Source organism: Bos taurus, chromosome 16 (genome assembly GCF_002263795.3).
Source record: "Bos taurus isolate L1 Dominette 01449 registration number 42190680 breed Hereford chromosome 16, ARS-UCD2.0, whole genome shotgun sequence".
NCBI classification, from domain to species: Eukaryota; Metazoa; Chordata; class Mammalia; order Artiodactyla; family Bovidae; genus Bos; species Bos taurus.
The window spans coordinates 80,972,122-80,991,156 of NC_037343.1; the positions used below are offsets into that span (position 1 = coordinate 80,972,122).

Here is a 19,035-nt window from a genome sequence, read left to right on the forward strand (position 1 = left end):
TTGATTCTTTGTGGAACTGCTTTGAAAATCAAGCTGTTGCCCTGCAAAGTTATTGAGTTAGTTTGTAAAACTGTGACTAGTTTCTGAATAGAGTCCTCTACTCTTTTTTGTTGCAATTTTTTTCAAAATCAGTGTGAATAATCAAAATGTTCAGTGAAGGAACACCATAGAAACATAAAGTTTTGCAGACGTTAGCAGAATGGAATTCCTAAAAACGCGGTATATAAACAGGAAGCAATTGAATTTGTCACTGCGAAAGTGAGCAGCAAAATGACAAAATCAAGTAAGAGGAGCGCAGTGTACCTGACTGAGCCTTCACAGCTGTGGTTTGTGATTTCATAACTCGTGAGAACAAGTTTTGAATGAGCTTCCATTTGGGGGTAAATTTACATTCTGTAACAAATAGAATGAAATGGAAAAGCCCTATTATTTTGTGACATCTCTGTTTTGTTTGGCAAAATATTCAAGATAATTAGAAATGGAGACAATACTGTTGAGTTTTGTGTTATAAAATATTTGTCTAAGAATAAGTCTTAATGAAATAAAAATGATATGATGAAAATATTTGGACTAAAATATTTAAACATTTCCATACATAAAAGCATAATTATGTGCCTTCACTGAGAATTTTCCTGAGCTTACCAGGAATCTCAACATATGTAGAAAGAGTTAATTTTTTTCAACAAAATATGGGCTACAGAGAAGAGTTTTTTGAAAGTGTCAATAATTTTCAATTTATTAATGATAAAATGCAATCTTGGGGAATATTATCATTTTATGACAACTGAAAATAATGAGAACATATTTATAATTAAAGTCACGGAAGGAAAGGGGAGAGACAACGTTGCAGAAAAACATTTGAAGAAATAAAGGCTAAAGTATTTCCAAATATGATGGAAAATATCAGGCCACAGGTCCTAAGTGCTTAAAGATATCTAAGAAGATTGAATAGAAAAAAACACACACACATATAATCTCATCATAGTCAAATTGCTGAAAAGAAGTAGTAAAAAATATTAAATTAATATAGAAGGGAAAAAGGCATATTCCATAGAGAAGATCAATGTGAAAGTGAAGACTGAATTCAACAGCATTGCATCAAGAAGACAATGCAGTGACATTTTTAAAGTGTTGAAAGAAAAAAAGTCTTCTCAACTTAGAAATCTATATCTGTTTAAACTATTCTCCAAAAATGAAGAGAAAATAAAGGTATTGTTTAATTCATGGTCAAAGAAGAAATCACAAGGGAAATAGGAGCTTATTTTGGAATGAATGATAATGAACATCTCTCATAAAAAATTTTTTTGTGGATACAGTTAAAATAGTAGCTAGAAGGAAATTTATAGCCAATTGGAAAAATGGCAAATTCCATACAAAACAAACACACCAAAATTGACCCAGGAAGAAAAAAACATTTTAATGGCCTTCTATTAAAGAAAGTGAATCTGAAATAAAAGCCCTTCTCAGAAAAACTCCACACCCAAAGACCTCACTAGTGAATTCTACCAAACATTTGATAAGAAATGAAAAAATGATGTCAACCATACAGCATATATTTCAGAAAACAGAAGAGGAAGAATATTTATTGGCTTGTTTCCTGAGGGCAGTATAACCCTGATACCACAGCCTGAGAAAGGCATTACAAAAAAAGGAATTGTAGACCAATATGCCTCATGAACACAGGGACAGATATCACTGACAAAATATTAACAAAAACGGCAATATATGAAGATAATAACATGCCATGACCAAATGTGAAGTATTCTAGGAATGCAAGGTTAGTATAAAATGATTCCATATAAGTTGATTTAAAAAAATCATTCAGTTTAAGTTGTCACATTCCACAGACTAAAATAGAAAAACAGACATGATAATTTCAGTTGACAGACAGAAATTTGACAAAATTTAATACCCATTCACGTTAAAACATGCCAGAAAACTAGAAGTAGAAAGGGGCTTCCACAATCTGACAGAAGATGGCGATGAAAAGCTTCCAGGCCATCATCATATTTGATGAAATACTGATTCCATTCCGTACAAAGCTGACAGCAGGCAATGGGGCCACTATGCTGTCCTATATTTTCCCGGGCGTTTTAAGCCTGTGCAGTAAGGTAAGTAAGAGATAAAGTTACGTAGGGAGAAATAAAATGGTCTTTATGTGATCTTGACATAACTGCATAGATTAAAAACTACTAAAAAAACTATAAAAATCTACATGAATAAGTGAACCTAAAAAGATTACACATAATAAGGTAGGTATACTGAAACCGATTGTATTCTCATGTACTAGTGAAAAAAAATGAAAAAGGGGTTCAAAGTATTTACAGTGCTAAAAAATGATTATGTTTAGAAAGTAAATCCATGTGTATTTATAAGACACTTCTGAAAAACATGAAATAAGATAATAGGTAAGAGACAAACCATGTTCACAGATTGGAGGATTTCATATTGCTAATATATCTGTTTTCCCCAAATTGATCTGTAGACTCACCACGACCCTATTATGATCCCAGAAACCTTTTTTTTTTTTTGGATATAAGGACAAGTGAGTCTAAAATTAGTATCTAAATGCAAAGAACCTATAACAGCCAAAATAATTTGGAAAAGAGGGAAAATGCTGGACAACTTACCTAACCCAATTTCCATAATTAATATAAAGCTTCAGTAATCGATACAGTGTGGTATCCACTTTATTACAGAAAAACAGATAATAGAGCCACGCATAAATTGTCACTTGGGTCTTTGACAGAGGTGCCAAGTTAGTCCCTCTGGTAAAAGGACAGTCTTTTCACTGAAGATGCTGGGACAACTGGATAGCTATAATGGGAAGAAACAGAGCCTCTACCCAACTCCTCACAAACACAGGTCTGTGATTCATCTGTAATATGATACAAAATGTAAATATAAAACTATTAGCTTTGAGAAGAAAATACAGATGATTTTTTGCAATCTTGGATTAGGCAAAAATTTCTCAGAAAACACTAACCATAAAAAAAGAGATAAATTTGATTCCAAAACTTTAAAAACTTCTGTTCATCAAAATACACCATTAAGAAAATGCATAGAAAAACCCCAGACTAGGAGAATAAATAATAGCCAGTTACACTTTTACACAATAATGCATATGAGAAGTACAATGAAAATAATATTTCATTTTCGAGTATAATACATAAAATATTTGAATTCCATGCATAAATTACTAATGATGAAATAAAAGGACAAATAATTGGAAAGTTATGCTTGATTGTATAGACCATAATACAGATGAAAACACTTAATTTAGTAAAAATATTTTAATGTGAGACATTAATTATTCTCAGGATATTTTAAATAACATTTTAAAACAGTATTTACAAGCCAAGGAAACATGCCTTTGTTTTTAGTTTATTGACTATTCTTAATAGTGCATTTTCATCAGACTGGATTGGGCCAATCAGGAATTCTATAATTGGTCTTTGATTTGTTAGTGGCTATTCAAAGGCTATGGTTTTTCCAGTAATCATGTATGGATATGAGAGTTGGACTGTGAAGAAAGCTGAGCACTGAAGAATTGATGCTTTTGAACTGTGGTGTTGGAGAAGACTCTTGAGAGTCCCTTGGACTGCAAGGACATCCAACAAGTCCATTCTAAAGGAGATCAGCCCTGGGTGTTCTTTGGAAGGAATGATGCTAAAGCTGAAATGCCAGTACTTTGGCCACCTCATGGGAAGAGTTGACTCATTGGAAAAGACTCTGATCCTGGGAGGGATTGGGGGCAGGAGGAGAAGGGGATGACAGAGGATGAGATGGCTGGATGGCATCACTGACTCAATGCACATGAGTTTGAGTGAACTCCGGGAGTTGGTGATGGACAGGGAGGCCTGGCGTGCTGTGATTCATGGGGTCACAAAGAGTCGGACACGACTGAGGACTGAACCGACCGATTGACCGATTCAAAGTAACTTTCAAAAAAAGGTTAAGAATACTGGGATAAAAATTAGACCATGAGCAGCTCCAAATACCATCACAAGAAACATAATCTTGAAAAATGTCCTGAAGATGTATGCTTTAGCTGCACACAGGACACACACCCCTATTATTGTTGAAACTGCACTCTGTAACACGGGGTAGCCCAGCAGATACAGGGCCTCGATGGCTTTTCGGTTTACTGAGGGCTCTGAACTGGAAACAAAGGCATAGGAAATGTGAGCAGAAAAGTCAAAAGAAAATCCTATGCAAATGACAAGATTAATCATGGATATGGAGTCAAGGTTGACATTCCAGAAGGCCATAAAACCCGTGACACCCACAATCACAGAAGCAATAGCAAAAGTTACCCACAGAGAACACAGGGGATGAGGAATTAATAATAAGGAAACAATGAACATAGCTGCGGAGGCAACAATCACATTTCGCACAGTGTTCTCTACTATTGCAGAAAACTGATCAAAATATATGAAAGCCGAGTTGTACACCATCAGGGGAACCTCACACTTCTCAGCCGTGTCTCAGAACTGGAGCAACATCAGCTTCCTACTGGTTGAAGAAGAAATACCCGTGGTTTGAACGAAGGCCCGGGAACAAATGATTTCCTGTGATGATGTTATATTAATATCATATGCAAAAAGTGGAAATTCCATTAAAAAAGTGGGAATATTGCTTAGAAATGCTGTCTTATCATTTATATGTTGACGGAGGTTTTCCATATATTTTGCATATTCTCATAACCAAAACTCTGTAAGGTTTTCATCTACATACTCATTGTTTTCAAAATCTGCCAGACATTTTTCCAGTTTTTGCCTAGCATCTTTATCCCAGTAGTCATGAACCTCAGTAATGATTACCATAACCCTGGGACCGTAAGTATAAAAATGTTCTTCTTCTACATTAAAATACGGTGTGATGTAGGAGTCGTCACTTGCCAAATTTCGGAGGTCTAAACCTTCCTGCACTCGGAAACACCCATATAAACTAGTTATGGTGTACGACACATATGGGAACACTACAAAAATCTTGGCCTTGGTGCTTGTGAGAAAAGGACCAAAAGAGTCTCTAAAGAACAGATTCATTGGGTGGATGTCGGCTTCACACTCGTCTTGGAGAGAGCTACCTGGGAGGCAGCAGGACTCTTTCAATGAAGAACATTCTTGGTTGGGCGTTTCTAGCTTCTTCAGCCAGCGCAGACAGACTCCTTCTCTTTTCCCATCCAGGGCCATACATGCCCCAAAACAGGTGATGCTGTAAAAATAACAGAAGAGCAGGGCTGTTCCTGTGTAGATGCAGAAGTATTGTACGGACCTGAAAGAGGTCATAATGCCTGTATAGAAGGCCAGGACGTTGGTCACGGTGGTGACCGTAATGGACACTGCCACTTTTGAGTAGACATCGGACATCCGCTTGCTTATGCTACCCGTGAGGCTGGTCTTCTGCAAGGCAGAAATCATGATAAACATGTCATCAACTCCAACACCTGTTAGAGAAAGAAACAGAGTCTTTGTACTTTTTAACATCCATTAAAAATTAACCAGATCAACTCAAACCGTTTTCTTTGCCCGTCTCTCAAGGTCTCACTGATCTTGCGGAGTCTGTGTTTGGATACTGCTTTCTCTGATGCCTTCTCTGGTTGCTTCTGAATCCACAACACAACTGTTCACTCCTTGCTCTGTAATAACTCTGCGCTCTGTACACATAGCACAGTACACTCTACTCCTAGTCCTCATTCAGGGTGTTTCAATGAAGAGTCAGGAAACCTGGCTGACTGGGTATTATTAACCATGCATCTCGGATTCCACCAGAACATTTGAGAGACCATTTTCTCTTATAAACCATTTTACTCTAAGGCACTAATACTGAGTTAGCATTCTGTTGTTTAAAATATGAGCTGGATTTATTTGTTCTGCAGTTAGCACCTAGCTATCAATGTGGTATGTACACACACACACACACAGATGTACACACACATGTCGTTTTCTGTTAGTCTGGTTCTGACACCCAGATGCTGTCATTCAAGCTTCACTTGCCCAGGTTAAGGCATTATGTCAGTAAAATGCAGGTACTCTTGAGATCAGAAACATGTACCAAAGTGAACCTTAAGAATCCTTTACATAATAAGTGAATACTAAAGTAACCAGTCTCTTCCACAGTGACGTTTCCTGACTGATTTGGAATAAAGAGGCCAGGAGAACATTTGAGGACTCTGAAGTCATCACTGAAGGTTAGGAGAGGAGGACTACAGAGAAGAAAGGGGATTACCAAGGACAGCCTAAGCACGTTGCAGATAAACTTCACTTCCCTCAAGCTTCCTACGCTTTCACTCCTAAACACCTGTCTCTGTGTGTATTGATACAAAATCAATACTTGGAACTGAATGCTGATTGATTTTAATGTCAACCTTGGAAGATCCTCTCCATGGATGACACGGGAATGTACTGGGAATTGCACTTGGCCTCTAATTGGGCTGCTTGGTGCGTGTGATCTGGCAGAAGGCCTGCGGTGGCACAGGCTTGTGTGGTCTGTCACATCTGCATCCTGACATGCCCCCTGCAGCCAGCTGTCTGGATTTCACTTGCATTCAGCTGGATGAAAGGCAAGAATCTGAAGTACTAAGGACTACAAATAAACTCATTGATATGGAACAGGTATTTAAAAACGGGTTTTATTATTTATGGAACTTGGTTCAGAAACTGTCCTCACACATTTCTTGAGCTACTGAAATCACAGCCCCCCCACACACATGCACCCCTACACTCACGTCTATGTATATACAGATAATATGAAGACGTTGATATGAAATCAGTTGTCTACACGTCAGTTGCTTATGGCTGTGGGAACACTGAGTGTATAAGCATGAGTGTGTGCTAGGAAGACACACATCCAGTGCACAGTTCCTCTCCTATCTCCCCAAGGAAACCAATTATTAATTCTTCCAAGTTGCTTACCACCCAAAATAGAAACATATTTGCCTTCTTATACTTATTGTAAAATAAATCCTGAAAGTACAGGCAAATACAAAGAAAACCTTTAAACAACTGTAATTCTACCTGTCAAGGATAATCCTTGCTAATGTTTTAAGTATTATCTATCCAGAATTTGCTCTATACAAATATATATGCATATTTGTATATCACTCTGTTTTAAACATCTTGTTTCATAACCAGCATTTTTCATTTAACACTTTATATCTACCTCTTTTGAAAGACTGAATAGGATTCCAAAACTTTAATGTGATCTGAGCAGACCAATCCCATGTTGATATAGGATTAACTTGTTTTTGTTTTTTCCTATTCTAAATCACACTAAAATGAACATGCTCATTTATTTTGTGAAAATCCATCCAATAACTAGGACAAATTCCCAGAAGTGGAGTTGGCAGGTCAAAGGTATTCCATTTAAAATTTTTAAGTCTTTTGATTTGTTGCAAAGTTATATCTTAAAAGTGAACCAATTTACAAATCTCCCTCAGCAGAATATGAGAGAGTTGACTTGCATACAACCTTCTCCAAACCTTCAATCTTTTTATAATATTCATTAATCTAATAAGAAGACAAATTATCTCACTTTTGGTTTAACTTGCATCCCTTGATGCCATTACACAAGGTCAAATATTTTCTTTCTTATATTTTCAATGATTATTATTTTGGATTCTGTGTGTGTGTGTGTGTGAAATGCCTGTTCATGTTCCTGGTCTGTGTTTTTCCATTTGGGGTACCAGATTTTTCCAACTCTAAAGGCATATAATTCCATTTGATTTTCTTTTTCTCCTGATTCCTCATTTTGGGTCTGTAGTCACCTACATATAACTATTCCGCCTGATCTAACACAGTGCCCGTCCTTTGCCCACCCCACACCCCCATGTGCAGCGTGCAGCCTTGTGCTTCCTTTTACTCACCGAGGATAAGAAACGGTGAATTCGCGACTATGAGCACAAAGGGCACCCCGACATACAGCATCAGGCCAAAGCCACTCACCACGGCCAGGGCGGTAGAGATGACTCCAAAGACTGCGACCCACATTTTGTTCTGCACACAGTCACACCTGTAAATTTGGAGGGAAAAGTCATGGAACTTGAGGTGGTAGCTTCCATACTGAAATTCCAGCCATTCCTAACATTCTTGACTCGGACACCTCTTCAGAGCCCTCTTGGGCAATAATCCCCATACCTGTCTGCTAGAGAACTTTAATTTCCAGGCACTAGCCCAGACCAACTGAACAAAAACAAGGGTGGTGAGGGGTGGGGGGTGGGGTGGGGCAGAAAAGTTGGGAATCTGTACTTTTACCAAACTATACTGGTTGATTCTTATGCAGTGAGCCAAGCATGAATCCACCGACTGGCCTTTCAGAACCACAAAAAGATACTAAAACATTGCAAAAGGCCATGAAATACCTCCTGTATGTCAAAGCTGGTTTAATATATATTGTGGCTAACAACAAGAATGAAAGCCTCCTTCTAAAAGTTTTTCATGGTTCTCTGCTAAAGAAGTGTGCTCTAGAAAAGAGGCCGTGTGTGTGTGTGTGCTCAGTCAATTCAGTTGTGTCTGACTGCTTGTAGACACAACCATGAACTGTAGCCCACTAGGCTCCTCTGTCCATGGGAGTCTCCAGGAAGGAACAGTGGGGTAGGTTGCCATGCCTTCCCTCTAGGGAAGCACCCACCCAGGGATCAAACCCGCATCTCCTGTGTCTCCTGCACTGCAGGCAGATTCTTTACCACTGAGCCACCAGGGAAGCCCAAGAAAAGTGGCTGCTGCTGCTGAGTCGCGTCAGTCACGTCCGACTCTGTGCGACCCCATAAACGGCAGCCCACGAGGCTCCTCCATCCATGGAATTCTCCAGGCAAGAGTATTGCTATTGCCTTCTCCTAGAAAAGTGGCTACTAATTGCAACCAAAAAAAAAGTAATATATACTTCATTTTGAATAACACAACTTATGTCTATTTCTTGGTTGGACCAACAAAAATGGGAATATTTATACAGCATTTGAGAAAGACTGGATTTGATACTTTAACTCCCCAACAACCGCAACTTTACATTTTAAAGTATTGACGACAATCTCTAGGTTTCTGTTTTACTTCATTGCCAACCGCGTCAAAACAATGACTGACGGCTGCCTCTAGAAACTTGAGGAGGAGAGAGAAACAGTCTGGTTTGAAGACTAGGAAAGTCAACCTCGGAAATGGAGCTGCTGATTCCCAAAAGCAAGACTATAACTAAAGACCTTATTCATGCAAGGCCACATTAAAATAACCAAACTTTCTTATTAAAACAACTATGTGTTGCCTGTATTTCAGTTTTTCTCAAACTGCTGGTGCTATCTGTTAAACTCAGGGCCCCAAATCAACATAGATACACGCACCGAAACAAAAGTATTTTGTTTTGATTACAAAACAAAATTTGATTACAACCAATACTGTCTTGTGGGCTTCCCTAGAGCTCAGATGGTAAAGAATCTGCCTGCAATGCAGGAGATCTGGGTTCAATCCCTGGGTCAGGAAGATCTCCTGGAGAAGAAAATGGCAATCCACTTCAGTATTCTTGCCTGGAGAATCCCATGGACAGAGAGGCCTGCTGGGTACCGACCCTGGGGTCACAAAGAGTCAGACACGATTAAGTGACTAACACATACACACAATACTTTCTTAAAGCAACAATACTGGTTTATAGGAGTTTAAGATAAAAGTAACACAAATTAACCTTGAAATCAGAAAGATTAACAGGATAAAAGCTGCATATGACATGCTTAGCCCTATTCCCTCTTTCAGGTTTCTGGACTGTTGGTATAAATTTCTCAGAGGATGGAGGGAGTGAAGTGTATTATTGGCTAGAGTGATTTGACTTCGACTAGTCGCTGTGCTGGCTCTCTAACTGATCCTTATTTTAATGTTCAGTAGGCAATAGAAGGAAAGATGTGAATGCAGAACACCAGTGAACACACTCGCAGCTTTTCTAGTCCCCAAGGACGACTTTGGTTAAGCAGTTTATCAGAATGACTTAGCAGAGTCTCAGAACTTTAGATTCCTGCAGTCCTGGAACACAGCTCTGCAGATTCTGATCTACAGTTTGTAGGGAAGTTGCAGAATCCATGTGTCTAAAAATTTCTTCATGTGATTCCAGTGCTCAGGCTGACTTGGGAATCACTGGCAGCAAAATGACCAATCAAAACAGCCCACTAACTACACATTAAAGAAGGCCCTAACCCTAACCCTACAGAATGCATGGAACAGGAGTTCCCTGGTGGTCCAGTGGTTAGGACTCCTCAGCACTTTCATTGCTAGGGCCTGGGTTTGGCCAAAAAAAAAAAAAAAGGTATAAATGGATGAAATGAAGGATAATAGCTCTAACATATACAGAATATTAAATACCCAAACAATAGAAGTAAGTTCTTCCTTGTCAGAAATTATTTTAAATTTAAACAGATTAAACTTTCCAATCAAAAAGCAGATATTGTCAGGATGGATAAAACAGCATGATTCAACTATATGCTATTTATAAGAGATTCACTTTAGATCCAAAGACATAAATAGATTGATAAGAGGACTGAAATAGATTCTCCATATGAATAGGAACCAAGAGACTAGGAGTGCCTATACTGATAACAGACAAAATAGACTATTTCAGAAACTGTTAAAAGTTTTGTGACAGAAGGAATTATATATTTATAAAAGGGCCAATTAATCAAGAAGATATAACTATAAACATAAATGGACCTCATAACAGGGACCCAATATATATGAAGCAAATATTAACAGTATTATAGAGATAAATACATAGCTCTACAGTAATAGTTGGAAAGTTCAATACCTCCTTTTCAGTAATGGATAAACCATCTAGGCTGATAATCTATAAGGAAAATGAAAACATACAAAATACCATAAAACTTATGAGATGTAGTGACATCAGTGCCCAGAGGCAAATTTATACTGCAGTAAAAAAAAGAGAAAAGATCTCAAACCACTTTGTGGATTTAGACACCTTGTGGAACCAGAAAGAGAAGAGAAGACCTAACACAAAGCTAACATAAGGAATAAAATAAGAACAGTGATAACTATAATTGAGAATAGAAAAACAATGGAGAAAACCAACAAAGCCAAAAGTTGGTTATAAAAAAAAACAAAAAACCAACAAAATTAAAAGACATTTATTTAGAGTGATAAAGGGGAAAAAATACAAATAACTAAATGAGACATAAAAATGGGGACATCACTACTGAATTTACAGAAATAGAAAGGATTTAAGGCATTACTATAAGCAACCTATGCCAAAAAACTGGATAACCTAGATAAAATACACAAATTCCTAGAAATACACAAAGACCTAAACTGACTCAAGATGAAACTCTCGACAGAACATGTAAAAGGACTGATCCATGGTCAAAAACCTCCCCTCACCTCCAAAATAAAATCCAGGCTTGATGGCTTCAACAGTGAATTTTATCAAATATGTAAAGAAGAATTAACACCAATCCTTTTCAAACCCTTCCAAGAAAACTGAAAGGAAGGGAACACTTCCTAACTCTTTTGATGAGGCCATTATTACACTGATATCAATGTCAGACAGATACCACAAGGAAGCTACAAATGATACCTCTTATTAATATAGATACAAAAATCTTCAATAAAATTCTAGCAAACACAATTCAATAAGCATATTAAAAGAAGTATACATCATGACCATATGGGATTTACCCCAGGAATGGAAGAGCGGTTCAACGTAAGAGCATCAATGTAACACAGCACACTAACAGAACAGAGGATAAAAACCAGACGAATCTCTCAAAAGGCACAGAAAAGGCACTTGACAAAACCCAGTGTCTTTTCATGATAAAAACTCTCAAAAACAAGGAACGGAAGGAAAGTTCCGCAAAATTATGAAGGCAGTTATGAAAACTGCACAGCTAATGTTATACTCAATGGTGAAAAAAAGAAATCTTTCCCTCTAAGATCAGGAACAACATAAGGATGCCCACTTCCATCAGTGATATTCAAAGATGTACTAGAAGTGCTTATCAGAGCAATTAGACAGGACTTTGAAATTAAAGGAATTCAAACTGGAAAGGGTTAGGCAATGGCACCCCACTCCAGTACTCTTGCCTGAAAAATCCCATGCATGGAGGAGTCTGGAAGGCTGCAGTCCATGGGGTTGCTGAGGGTCGGACACGACTGAGTGACTTCACTTTCACCCTTCACCTTCCTGCATTGGAGAAGGAAATGGCAACCCATTCCAGTGTTCTTGCCTGGAGAATCCCAGGGACGGGGGAGCCTGGTGGGCTGCCGTCTATGGGGTCGCACAGAGTCGGACACCACTGAAGCGACTTAGCAGCAGCAGCAGCACAGCAGCAAACTGGAAAGGAAGAATTGTAACTCTCTTTTCACAGATTATATGACCCTACATATGAAAACTCCAATGAATCCAAAGGAAACTACTAAAGTTAGTAAACAAATTCAGTAAAGCTGCAAGATACAAGATCAACACACAGGATTCAGTTGTTTCTATCCATGTGCAATGAACAATCCCAAAAAGAAATTAAGAAAGTGATTTCATTTAGCTTTTAAAATAATGAAATACTTAGGAATACATTTAACCAAAGAAGTGAAAGACTGGTACATGGAAAACTACAAAATACTGGTGAAAGAAACTAAAAAAGACCTAAATTAATGGCAAGACTTTCACAGTCCATGGTGGGGGAAGACTTAATGTTGTCAAAATGACAATCTCACCTAAGGCGATCTACACATTAAATACAATCTCTTATCAAAATTCAAACAGCTTTTATTCAGAAATGTATAGGTCAATACTCAAATTCATATGGAATTACAAGGAGCCCTGGATATTCCAGAATAACCTTAAAAAGAAAAAATAAACGGACAACTGAGATTTCCAGATTTTAAAACTTATAGCTACAGTATTTAAATCAAATTGATAGTAGTATATGGACAGACATATAGACCAATGGAGTAGAACTGAGCACCTAGAAATAAATCCATGTATCTACAGCCTGTTAATTTTTGACAAGGATGCCAAATCCAATCAACTGGGAAAGAGCAGTCTTTTCAACAAATGGCACTTGGATGACTGCATTTCCACGGGAACAAGAATGACGTTGGACCCCTACTTCACATCATATACAACTATGATTACAAATTGTAACGACCTAAATATCACAGCTAAAACCATAAAACTCTTGAAGGAAACATAGAGCAATTGCAGCCGACCTTGCTTGTCACTGGAAGCGTAGAGGCAACACCAAAGGCACAGGCAGAGACAATGGGAATAACAAGCGGAGTTTCATCTGCATTAGAGCCTGTGTGCATAAAGGACATCATCAGCGAGTGAAGAGATGATCTACTGAGCGAGCATTGAAGCCTGTGTGCATAAAGGACATCATCAGCCAGTGAAGAGAGAGTCTACAGAGCGAGCATTGAAGCCTGTGTGCATAAAGGACATCATCAGCGAGTGAAGAGAGAGTCTACAGAGCGAGCATTAAAGCCTGTGTGCATAAAGGACATCATCAGCCAGTGAAGAGAGAGTCTACAGAGCGAGCATTAAAGCCTGTGTGCATAAAGGACATCATCAGCCAGTGAAGAGAGAGTCTACAGAGCGAGCATTAAAGCCTGTGTGCATAAAGGACATTATCAGCGAGTGAAGAGAGAGTCTACAGAGCGAGCATTGAAGCCTGTGTGCATAAAGGACATCATCAGCGAGTGAAGAGATAGTCTACAGAGTGAGAGAAAACGTTTGCAAATTATATAACTTGATAAGGATTTAATATCCAAAACATATTCTCAACAACAACAGAATTCAACAACAAAAGGACAAACAGTTTCACTAAAAATGAACAAAGGTGGGAAGTCCCGTGGTCAGAACTGCAAACTTTTGATGCCAAGGGCCTGGGCCCAAGTTCAACCTCCGGTCAGGGAAATAAGATTCTTCAAGCCTTGGGGCGCAGCCAAAAAAAGGGCAAAGGACTTGAATAGACATTTCTCCATAGAGGATATGCGTGTGTGTGCAGTAGCTCAGTTGTCTGACTCCTTGTGACCCCTAGCCACCAAGCTCTTCGGTTTATGAAATTTTCCAGGCAAGAATACCAGAGTGGGTTACCATTTCCTTCTCCAGGGCATCTTCCCAACACAGGGATCGAAACCAAGTGTCTTACATTTCCTGCACTGGCAGGCAGATTCTTTACAACTGCGCCACCTGGGGAGCTCCAAAGAAGATATACAAATAACCAATAACCACATTAAAAAGATAATCATGGTTAGAATGTAGAGAAATTGGAAAACTTATACATTGCTGGTAGGATATAAAATGGTGTAGCCTCTGTGAAAAATGGTGTGGTGGTTCTTCAAAAAGCTAACCAGTGAATTATCACACAACCCACTGATTCCACTCCTAGGTATATACTGAAAAGAACTGAAAACAGGAGCTTAAACAGAGATCTGGACAGCATGGTTCACTGCAGCATTACTCACTATAGTCCAAAGGTAAAAATATTTCAAGTGCCCATCAGCAGATAGGTAGCTAAACGAATGTGGTATATACATAAAATGGAATATTATTCAGCCATGTAAAGGAACTCATGCTACAACATGGATAAATGTGGAAAACATGGTAAGTGAAATAAATCAGTCACAAAGGGAAAAATACTGTATGATTCCAGTTATATGAAGTCTCTAGAATAGGCAAATTCATGGAAACAGAAACTAGATTAAAAATTAGCCAAGACTTGGGGGAGACAGTGGGGAGTTATTACTTAACAGTTACGGTGTTTGTTTGGGGTGATGGAAAATATTCATAAAGGGATAGTTGTGATGGTTGCACAACACTGATAATGTAATTAATGCCACTGATCTGTACACTTAAAAATGGTTTTTGAAATGACACATTTTATGTTATAAATGTTATATACACATTATATACATTATTACAATAAAATATTTTTTAGAGTTTAAAAAACTAATACAATAGCTTTACCTGTAGCATGATACAATTGCAAATAATATGATTAGAAGGTAGGCCAAGTGAAACAAGGGGACCACGGTCATAGAAGTTGCCTCAAATTCCAGTTGTCTAGAAAGTGATGAAAAGTAGACAACCTGCCACAAAAATATATTCAGGTAAATGACTTTCAATTCTGATATTGCGTGTGAGTTACATATGATACTGAAAAACTACAACTTATTAATTTAAACATTAAAATTCAGTGAAAAATCAAAATATATGGATTATGATTTTAAAATAAAGAAGGTAATAAAGATTCGCTTCTTCCCACAAATCTCTGGCATGCTTTTCAAAGTTTCTTTAAAAAAATCTAAAGTTTAAAACTCCTGAATACACAAAATCTGAATCTTATATAAAACTGTGAAAGCATTAAGAACTATAGACATGATAACTTTTTCTAAACTTCTATTCAGTCCTTATCTTTTACTATTTTAATTGTACAAACATCATTTCAGACAGGCTTGGGTATTAAAAGGCTTTTCCCAGAAGATATCTTCTCATTTTCACCAGTTTTATTCAGAGTATTAGGTTTGCCAGTCCCAAAATTACTGAACAGCTAATATGTGCCTGGCACTATGCTATAATTTACTTTTAAAATGCTCATCTTTCTCAAAAACATCATGGAACTTTTGTTTAAAGTTTTGCTTTTTTATTCCAGTGAACTCCAGAGTTTAGGGGGCTCCCAGAAACAGCAAAGGCTTAAACTGAAAGCAAGAATTACAGAGTAATTTGACCAGATAAACCAAACTAAACCTGAAGATCGTCTGTACTGAACAGACCTACCCTGAGAATGTACCATTTGTGTTTTTAACAAGAATGTTACCAAGGATTTAAGATTTGTGGCATTCTTCTCCTTTTTTTTAAAGTCCTCTTTTTACTTTATTAAACAAAATTATTGTAGTATACAGAGAAGGACATGCAATCCACTCCAGCACTCTTGCCTGGAAAATCCCATGGACGGAGGAGCCTGACAGGCTGCAGTCCATGGGGTCACAAAGAGTTGGACACGACTGAGCGACTTAACTTTCATTGAAGTTCATTTTCAATGTTGTGTTAGTTTCGTGTGTAGAGCAAAGTGAGCCAGTTATACTCATATCCACTCTTCTTTAGAATCTATTGTGGCTTTCTTCAGTGTGCTATTTTAAGAAAGTTGGATTATGGATCAAATAAAGCAGAGCACACCTAGCTTCCAGTCAAGGGCTCTATCTGATAATCCGGGAGCGCTGCTGCTCTGGTCCTTGGAACGAGTGCCCTTATCCCTCCCGCCTTCTCCTGGCCTCCCATAAACCCCAGCCACTAGGTACCTGGATCTTCTTCAAGGCCAGACTCTCTTCAAGGCTGCCAACCTTCATCAGGAAATGGATCATCCACGCCTTGATACGTTCATTTTCCTCTCCACCTGTCTCCAGGTAGTACTGCAGCCGCATGGCTTTGGCTTGGAGGAGTAACTGGCTCGGCCCCATACTCTCGCCCAAGACAGTTCCTCCCAGGATTGTTGGCCAGGGAGACGATCTGACTGGCTAGGCTGTAGATCGGGAAGGTGATGGTTTTCAGGTTGAGGCCCTTGTTCCTTTTCCAGGCGAACAAGAGTGGGTTGGGGGGGTGGGGGGACACAGGAGCCCTGGTTCTTAGTGCACACCTCGCTGTAGGGGATCTGGGTTTCGTTGTCCTGGGTCACAGTCAGAGCCTGCACCGCGTCGTCCACCTTGCTGATTTCCTCTAGGATGTCCGGCTCCAGCAGGGTCTCCGTGTTGGAGACCACGAGGACGGAGGCATAAGGGACCTCGGCGCTCTTCCTGGAGATGGAGAAGACGAGAGAGTCATTGGCGGTGAAATGTCCCTGCACGAAGCGCCGCTCGGCCTTGGCGGGGCTCCCGATCGGGGTGTACTGCTCCTCCAAGTCTTCTTCTCCATCCCGGGGCAGGTACATCAGGCCGGTGCCCAGGACGGCCGTTAGCGCCACCGGCAGCAGCAGGAAGATCCAGGGGGTGCGCGCCCACCTTCCCGCCCAGCCGCCGGAAGGCCCGCGACAGCGGCGCCTCCAGGCAGTTGGTGTGGCAGCGGGGCCGCAGGGCCCGAAGGTTCTCAGACCGCGAGGCCGGAGGGGGCGGCGGAGCCTCGGGCCCGGTAGGGGGCTCTGCGCTCGGCCCCGCCGCCCGGCCGCGCTCGGGCTCCCGGTCCTGACCCGCCGCCGAGGGCGGCTCCGGCTCCGGCTCCGGGCCAGGCCCTGAGGGCGGCCCGCTCTCTCTCTCCGGCCCTGGCCCCTGGGCCTCGGACTCAGGCCCTTGTCCTGCCTCCCGCTCCGGCTCCGGCTCAGGCGCAACCTTCGAGGGATTCAGGCTCATTTCCAGGAAGGAAAGCCCACGTTCTCAGCGTGGCAGATCAGAAAGGAGCTGCCGTTCGGAGCCCCCTCTCCACCCACCAACGGTTTCCTGAAGTTCCAGGCGCGTCTGTTTGATCCCAGGCTGCTCGCGCCCCAGTTGACGGTCACGTGGTTCAGTTGAGGTCAGTTCAGTCGCTCAGTCGTGTCCGACTGTGTGCGACCCCATGAACCACAGCACACCAGGCCTCCCTGTCCATCACCAACTCCCGGAGCTTACTCAAACTCATGTCCATTGAATTGGTGATGCCATCCAACCATCTCATCCTCTGTCGTCCCCTTCTCCTCCTGCCCCCAATCCCTCCCAGCATCAGAGTCTTTTCCAATGAGTCAACTCTTCACTTGAGGTAGCCAATCTGATTACACGTTTGCAATTCATGTTGATTGGTGTCCACTTAATCTACCTTCATTCTTAATATAAGTGGAATACATTTTTTTTTTGTCCTTGTTGACTCTTGCTAATAACACCAACATAAAAGCACATCAGAAGCAGAAGTAATTTCTCATGAATGAGTTTATTCTTGTTTAAGGGCTAATCCAATTAAAAGAGGTGCACAATTGAACATGTGTAGAAAGACTCTCAGAAGTAACACTTACTTGTGGTAGTATCACTGGAAAGATGGATTCATTTACGCACAGAAAGTATTGTTACTCAGGCTAATGTACTAATTGCCCACAAGCCACATTCCGTCAGATTGGTTCTGAGAAAAAGCAGATGGTGGGAGGAGAATTCTTTTTCATAACTTTAGGTTCTGAGCAGGAAGAAAGAGTACCATTTGATTAGTATTGGGAACTATATTAACAAAGTTTATTTTTTTTCCCCAATGTTTTCAAATCACCCAAGTTTGCTTCTAACAAGTTGGTGTCAAGTATGAAACGATAGGCTGCTCAAGAAACAATCGTACTGACAGAGATCATTGTAACTTGACCCTTTAAGATCACATTTTCTGTGATCCTTATGGCAGACATATTCCTCAGTGCCCACTATTTTATGTTTTATTTTATAAGTAAAACATTTGTCATCCAGCTGTTCATCACCGTTTCCATTGCCCCTTGTCAGTGGGATACATAAGGTTGTCAAGTCTTGGCAATGAGCCATCCGTAGAAAGTGGTGCCTGAAACCTAAAGATCACCTTCTCTATGTTGAAGCCATTAGATACAGACTTTTTTTCTCTTCCTTCCTACTTGAAAATGTTGCCACTGAAATGATCACTTTTTAGACAAAGATGGAAACCACATATTGAGGGTCTAATTGCTTTTCCCAAACTCCTTAACTCATACTGCTGCCTGAGAAAGGAATAAATTACTTTAAGTCACTGCATCTTGGGAGTTCACTTAGCTATAGTGCTATATTTGCTCTTATAATACTTTCCATAAACATATCCTTGGCAGTTCACCTCTGCATCTTACTACTCACTAGGACAATTTTTACCTGAGAATGACCAAGTCTCTTCAGAAACTATTCTGGTATTGAGAGAAGGGCACCTTGTCTTCTGTCTTAACCAGAAGGAGAAAAACTCAAGCTTCTGATCTATATTAGATATTAGGTTATATATCCCTTTTCCCTAACTACTTGATGAGTCCTTGGGCTTGTTATGAGCTTTAAGACTCCAGTTGTCACATTAACTGGTTTTGCATCCCTTTTGATCCATCATCTAGGCCATTTTGCTAGCCTTTTTAGG

At 39.8% G+C, this 19,035-nt stretch overlaps 1 pseudogene; it reads right to left on the bottom strand.

The window, feature by feature from the left end:
* Positions 1-2,672: 2,672 nt before the first annotated feature.
* Positions 2,673-17,318, bottom strand: LOC100297820 (patched domain-containing protein 3-like; annotated as a pseudogene).
* Between the last annotated feature and the right edge of the window lie 1,717 nt (positions 17,319-19,035).